Below are 7590 nucleotides of genomic sequence, written 5' to 3'. Positions count from 1 at the left end.
TTCAGTAATGACCTTCTGTGACTTACCCTCTTTGTGGAGGGTGTCAATGATTGTCTTCTGGATAATTGCCAAGTCAGCAGTCTTCCCCATTATTGTGGTTTCAACAAACAAGAGATACCCGGAATCTATACTGTAGGGATGGTCATTTAATGAAACTCAAATGTAAATATTCTAATATTTTGAGATGCTGGATTTTTGACTTTCATGAGCTGTAAGCTCTAATCATCAAAATAAAAAATAAATAAAAAAAGTTTGAAATGTTTTGTAAGGTTCAGTACTTGTGTTATATGCCTTTGTTACCCTTTGCACCGGACCAGGTGCCCATAGAATGTGTCCTGTATGTAGTTTCCACAGTACGGTTTCCCTTGGTAAACTCATATCTTTCTCTTGACAGATCTCTCGGTCAAGACGTATGTCCCGCTGAGGTAATGGGGTCATTTCTGTATTTTAGTCTGTGCTGCAATCAGTCATATGAATTCTCACATTCCTATCTGGGTGTGACTCTACACCCCCAATGTTTACTTTATGATTTCTTTCTGGTACTGGGTGTTGGGCGGGTTACGGATCCAGATGCATCTGTCTTGGCATGCTTGCTTGCCAGCACCTGCATCGTCAATTTCGTAACGGAAAAGTTATGTCCCTCATGCCACAACCTTGAACTGCGCTGAATGCCAGGATGCTTTCTTAGTTCCTCAGCACAAACCTTATATACCCGTATATGTAGGGAGAGTGGCTTGGCAAGCAAATTCTATGCGGCAGTAGTCATTGGCCCTTTCTTGTAATGGTCAGAGGTGATTGGGGCTCCCAACTGAGACCCCTAACATCAGTGCCGATGTAACGTCTCTGTTCCCTCCTTCAGGGAACGAGGGTTACATAACATAACAGAGACGTTTCTGTTTAAGTTTTAATTAACTATAATAACCATGTATTGAGTAACACTACAGTTAAAATTATAATCAAGTATTGACATTATAAATGTAACTGTACATTTTAAGTGTACTTAAGTCTCTAAAACATAGTAATGTAAGTGTACATGTACATAATACATGTACATAATACATTATTTGCAAGTAGTGTTTTAAAAATATACTTTTAATATATTAAGTACACTACAAATTGACATTCAATACAATTAATCACACTTCTTTTTCACAAGGGTAAATATATCATTTGTGATCTTGTCAATCAGATAAAGCTGTTGTTTTGTGTTTCTCACTTGTCTTTTGTGGCGGTGGGATGGCCTGAAACTGTTGACTTGCGCTGCCGTAAATGTTTGTGCTGAAACACTGCAGGACGTCCGTGTCCGTGAGGGACTGATGGATGGTCAGGACGCTCTTCACTCCTGTGCTTCCTAACGTCTCCTCACTTATGGAGGTTTCTGTAGAGTTAGCGAGCACATGTCCAGACAGACGCCACTCTAGTGTAGGGCAGGGATTCCCATGAGCCTCACAGACACACGCCATTACGCTGTTTCGGCTACAAGAGCTGGAGATGTTGGGCGCAACTGAAATAGAGAATATGATTGTTAGGATAAAGAAGATCTCGATGGTTTCTACAGTGTAAAAGACAAATGTTTATACTGTATTTTTATTGTAAAGTTTTGGCAACTGCAACCTTTTTTTAACCATGAACGTCACAGATTTTTTCTTTTTTTACATTGTAGATAAAAACTGTGTAGGATCTCAGAAGAATATTGAACCGTTTTATTCTTCTGAGATCCTACACAGGTTCTGTCTAATCATTTAATCATTTAGATTCGTACCCCAGTGTTTGATCACTGTATTGGCATTATAGAAGGGCTGCTGACAGATTCTTGTAGTTTCACTTGTTTAAGTGCAGTTTCACAAAGGTTTTATATTGAAACCTTGCATTACAAAATGCTGTAGCATAATTTTAACATGTTGCTTTGTAACTTGAGTGTTTACTCTCCAAATCTCCTACCGTCTTCTCATATGTATTTTCTGTAAATGAAGACATTTTTCACAGTGCTATGCCCATTTCACGGCTTTGATGCACAGCTGACTGTATAGTCAATCACCTTTAACCAGTTTACCATTGTCACCATACTCAGTGATGCACACACCATGTAAGATATTACACCATATAGCATGCTGTAGTGTAGTTTATATAATAAAATTGTCATCATCTTTAATTACATGTAAAGTTTAAGTAATTTAAACATGCTTTTGTGGGTTTTGCAACTCTTTAGTAGTCTTTTCAGTGTTGAAAGTCATATTTTGACTGTCTGAAAGTATGTTTCTTGCATGCTTTTATAGTAAAATTGCAACTTTTTCATGTCAATTTGCATTCAATTTCGCCATAAACAATGCACTTTGCATTCAATTGCAGTGCCGTCTAGAGTTATGTGTTTGCTGCAATTACTGCAGTTATTGTACTTTGTACTCACACTGAACATCAAGTTGAATTGTTGTGTTGCATTGGCCATGCTGGTTTTGAGCATTACAGCCATACCATGCGCCCTGTGTAGGGTTTGTCACAATGTAGGTGTGATTATATCCAGTCTGGAGGAGCTCAAATTGAGATTCGGTTTCTCTGTACCAGGTGTAGTTGAGCTCTGCTGGGTTTGCATCAGTGCTGCAGGTCAGAGTCACTGGTTTGCCCTCCCTCACTGAGCTGGAAGGAAACGCTGACAATGATGTGTTTTTTGGGGCATCTGAAGAAAAAAAGAAGTGCTGTAGAATGTGTGGTTTCCAGTTCAAGATTTGAAAGGCTGCAGGTTTAAATCTCTCCGTTGTAAAAAGTTTCAGATGCAGGCAACGTGTTGAAGCATGTGTGCAAACATCTACAGTAGGCCAAACAAAACACCACATGTCTGTATTTTACCTATTACCTGTTTACTTCACACTAGCTGTGTGTAAAGGTTTAAAGGGGTCATGAAATGAGAAATCAAAATTCCATTGATCTTTTGACATACAAGAAGTCATATAAAAACATTCTGTAAGTTTCGGAACTCAAAACGTTCTTGTTAGTCTAAAATCAGCTTATATTGAAGCCAATCTGCCAAAACAACAGGTTGTGAAATGTGCCACTTTATGATGTAATAGTGTGGCTAAACACCGCCTCTGCAGAAGAAGATCAACGCCTGCTTCTACAGCATTGCCTGTTTAGCCCTGCCCACCAATTCGCACACATAGTATAAATAACGAGGGTGGCATACGCAGGTCTATGCAGAAACCAAACGATAAAGATGGCTCTGGAGACAACAAGACACTGTCCGGTGCCAAGTTTTGGAAAAAGTCTTTGCATTGCCTTCTGATCTCAACATTGGGAAAGAGTGGATTCACTTTAATTTTAATGAAGATCAAGACCGCATCAGTAAGAACTTCATCCTTTGTTCACTTTATTTTACAGCGGATTCATTTACAAACAAGGCTCAATTCGATGCAAGATCTCATAAGTGTGAGTAACCTTTTATTATGTGGTCACAATTGCTTTATTACAAATAGTTTGATATGAGTATTTATGCGTTTTAAATCTAAATCACTGCAACATCCATCTGTGAAGGACGTAGGCTGTTAAACACACAGCTATTAGCCAATCATAGAAAAGAAAATAGACAGAAAATAGCCTATTACTTCTAAATTATGATTTTTTTTATGTAAAATTCTTGATAACGATATAAGGGGACCTCAGAGAACAGTACAAAATAATTAAAAAAGGCAGTTTTGATTACAAAGATTACGAAGTATTCGTACTAGACGTACAGCAGATTACCAAGTATTCAAACTGGAGTCTCAGTAGATTACCAAATTCTCGCACTAGACACCAAGCAAGTTACCAAGTATTCACACTAGACGTACAGCAGATTACCAACTATTCACACTGGTCTCTCAGTATATTACTGTAATGGGGCGACTGAGATGAGAGACGTGTGGATCCATCTGCAAAGCTTTATTCTTAAACGTATTCAAAACAGGCAAGGGTCGGACAATGGCAAACAGGTATTTAGAGGACAAGACAGAAGAGTGATCCAATAAACCGGCGTAGGTCGATCAACGGCGAACATAATCCAAAGGATGAGGCAGGCGAGTAATCCACAGACAGATATTCATCCAGGCGAGGTGCGAACAGAATCCAAACAACAAGACGAGAGAGAAATCCAAGACAGGCAGGTTATCAGGAACAAACAATCAGGCAAAACTAGACATTACGAAACAGGACTAGAACTAGGAACTAGACTAAACTCGGACAGGATACTGGCTCCGTAAAGTGCTACCACTAGGAGAGTGATAAACGCAGACAATACTCGGCCATTAGAGAAGGATTTGAGTGGTTGTTATATAGTGTGTGTGTGATTGGCTGCAGGTGAGTCCAATCAGTGCAATGGAGCATGGGAAATGTAGTCCAGGGTGATGTGCAACAGTTTGTGTGGTGTGAGAGTCAATGTAATCAGAAGGCGACCTCTGGTGGCGAGCAGACGGAAGACCACGGACCGGATTCGTGACAATTACCAAGTTCTTGCACTAGACATCCAAAAGATTACCAAATACTCACACTGGACTCTCAGCAGATTAAGAAGTTCTCGCACTGGACGTCTAGAAGGTTACCAAGCATACACACTTTATGTCTAACAGATTACCACATACTCGCACAGGATGCTCAGCAGATTACCAAGTACTTGCACTGGGCATCCACTAGATTAATAAGTACTCACACTGGACATTCGGCAGATTTACAAGTGCTCACACTGGATGTCGCAGATTTTTAAACTAGTAGTAAAGACAGCAACTATAAAATAACACTAATGGAAGTATGGGAAATACATAGTTACGACTTTTAATACTCACACTGGACGTCCAGCAGCACTGATGTGTTCTGAGTGCCGTGTTTGTTCTCCGCTCTACAGTAGTATCTTCCGCTGTGTGTCGAGTCTGTATTATTGATGGTCAGGTTTGGTCCGGTCTGAACTGGATTCAGGAGTTCTTCAGTGTCTCTGTACCAGGTGTAGTTCACTGCTGGGTTTGCATCACTGCTGCAGCTCAGAGTCACTGAACGACCCTCTAGAACTAAACTAGCTGGATTTACATGTGCGGATGTGTTTTTAGGAGCATCTGATGAAAGACAAAAAGATTTAGCCCGCAATATATATGGTATTATTATTTTATACATTTTTTAAAATAAATGTAAATAAAATAACACTAATGGAAGTATGGGAAACATTTAGTGAAAAAAGCATGCTTTTCAAATAATACTGAAGGAGTTCACATGTATGCTGCCCACTTATTGCTGTTTTAATTATATATATAATATTACATATATTTATTGTATTTCGTGTTTTATTTATAAAGTCTAAAATCTCAAGTCTAATATATTAATGATTGTGAATAAATTATTAAAGACTCGTAATACTCACACTGGACATCCAGAAGCGCTGATGTCTTCTGAGTGCCGTGTTTGTTCTCCGCTCTACAGTAGTATCTTCCGCTGTCTGTCGGATCGGTGTTGTTGATGGTCAGGTTTGGTCCGGTCTGAACTGGATTCAGAGGTCTTTCAGTGTCTCTGTACCAGGTGTAGTTCACTGCTGGGTTTGCATCACTGCTGCAGCTCAGAGTCACTGAACGGCCCTCTAGAACTAAACCAGCTGGATTTATCCTCACCGATGTGTTTTTAGGAGCATCTGGTAGAACAAAAAAAAATGTAGGCAGGCACAATACATAGTCATATTTTACATCTACTATATACAGTATAAAGGTTGGTAATGCTACACTGTGCAAAACAAGTGACCTTAAATATTTGGAATATTTGTATCAGTAAAGACTCTTAATACTCACACTGGACGTCCAGAAGCACTGATGTCCTCTGAGTGCCGTGTTTGTTCTCAGCTCTACAGTAGTATTGTCCACTGTGTGTCGAGTCTGTATTATTGATGGTCAGGTTTGGTCCGGTCTGAACTGGATTCAGAGGTCTTTCAGTGTCTCTGTACCAGGTGTAGTTCATTGCTGGGTTTGCATCACTGCTGCAGATCAGAGTCACTGAACGACCCTCTAGAACTAAACCAGCTGGATTTATCCTCACTGATGTGTTTTTAGGAGCATCTGATGGAGGAGAAAATCATTCAGGCAATTACTTTATGATATTATAGTTGATCATTGAGCATAGATTGATTCAATTCCTGTCTTACACTGAACTAGTAGCATCCGGGACTCTTGTGTTGTGCTCGGCTGCTGTAGCTGGTGTGTTGCAGTGCAGGTGAAAGTGACTCTATGATGACGGTGAGAAACAGTGAAGTTCAGATCAGAGATGAGCTCAGTTTGGTTCTGATACTGCTGTTCTGTGACGTTCTCATTGAGAGATGAGCTCCATCTGAGAGATGGTGGACGAGACGGACAGAAGATCTTAGTAGAGCAGAGCAGACTCACTGAACTTCCCTCCATCACCTCCATCATCTTCATCACCTCCTGCTGATCCTTAAAGACCCTCAGTGTGGGTTTGGGTGGAGATCCTGAAACACACATAGAGATATTACAAGATCATATGGATTATTATATACAAAAATGAAGGTACATATTGTTCAGTAGTAGATTTCTTTTTAATTTGTGTCGAGTCACACTCTAGAAGCAGCATGAACAATATGACACTCACCTAAGACGTAATTTGAACTTGGGAGTGTGTAGGTTCTTTGTAGTTATATTTCAAATTAACATTGGCTTCAAGTCTGAAGAAATATGACCCATTATGACTCTGACTGACATTATCGAAGCGTGTGGTGCAGTTTTTCTGTGTAGCAGTGCCAAATATTTCTCCTTTTAACAGTCCAGTGTTGGGGCTGCTGGAGTCAAACTGGAGTGTTTTGCCTTTAAACCATTTTCTCTTTGCACTATCAGTGAGTTCATTTTTAAGTATTTGATCAATATCAAATGTGCAGGGTATGAAAACACAGGATCCTTTTAGAGCTTCTACTCTCTGCGACAGATTGATACTGAAGCCACAAAAAACACCTTAAACACAAACAGAAGGAAGTAATCATACAAAGTCAGTATCAGCACTTATTGCTCTTTAATCTCACAAATGTCACATGAAAGTGCTTTCATAATATTAATTAAAAAGCTTGTTAAAAAGAGGAATAATCTATAAGAATGAGACCTTGTATCAGAGATCCAGTGAGGAGGAACGTCACCAATGTTTCCATCATTTTCATACAGGCCACCTTACAGCAGAAAAGACAAACAAATTAAGACATTTTATAGAATTAAAAAAGCAGAAATGTTGGACCTGTTTTTGTTTGTTTATCCTACGCACCTATCGATCACCTACAGGTGTGTGAGGGTAATTGTTGATTGATAGAATGAAAAAAATTATAATCTGTGTATGAATTTATAGCTCTTTTGTTGGTATAAACTCATTATTTCTAGATTAAAGTTTTAGATTTTTATTTCTAGATTTTTACATGAGAATACAGAACAATACAAAAGATTTTAAAAAAACAGGACATGCTTATCTTGAACATGTTTCAAACCTTAACGTTTCAGACTCTCAAAACTACAGGAGTAAGTGTAAGCTTGACTGTGTTGTGTGTAAATGGCTTACCAGAGAATAGAGTTGAAGACGACAGAAATCCTCTCAGAGCTC

At 39.1% G+C, this 7590-nt stretch overlaps 1 pseudogene; it reads right to left on the bottom strand.

Moving 5' to 3' along the window:
• Nucleotides 1-1181: 1181 nt before the first annotated feature.
• The window catches only part of LOC107707951 (myelin-associated glycoprotein-like), a 15517-nt pseudogene continuing 9108 nt past the window's right edge, over nt 1182-7590 (bottom strand).

This window comes from Sinocyclocheilus rhinocerous, unplaced genomic scaffold (assembly GCF_001515625.1).
Source record: "Sinocyclocheilus rhinocerous isolate Xijiao unplaced genomic scaffold, SAMN03320098_v1.1 scaffold475, whole genome shotgun sequence".
NCBI lineage: Eukaryota > Metazoa > Chordata > Actinopteri > Cypriniformes > Cyprinidae > Sinocyclocheilus > Sinocyclocheilus rhinocerous.
Note: the sequence above shows the minus strand (reverse complement) of the source record. Positions and strands in the feature narration are given on the sequence as shown.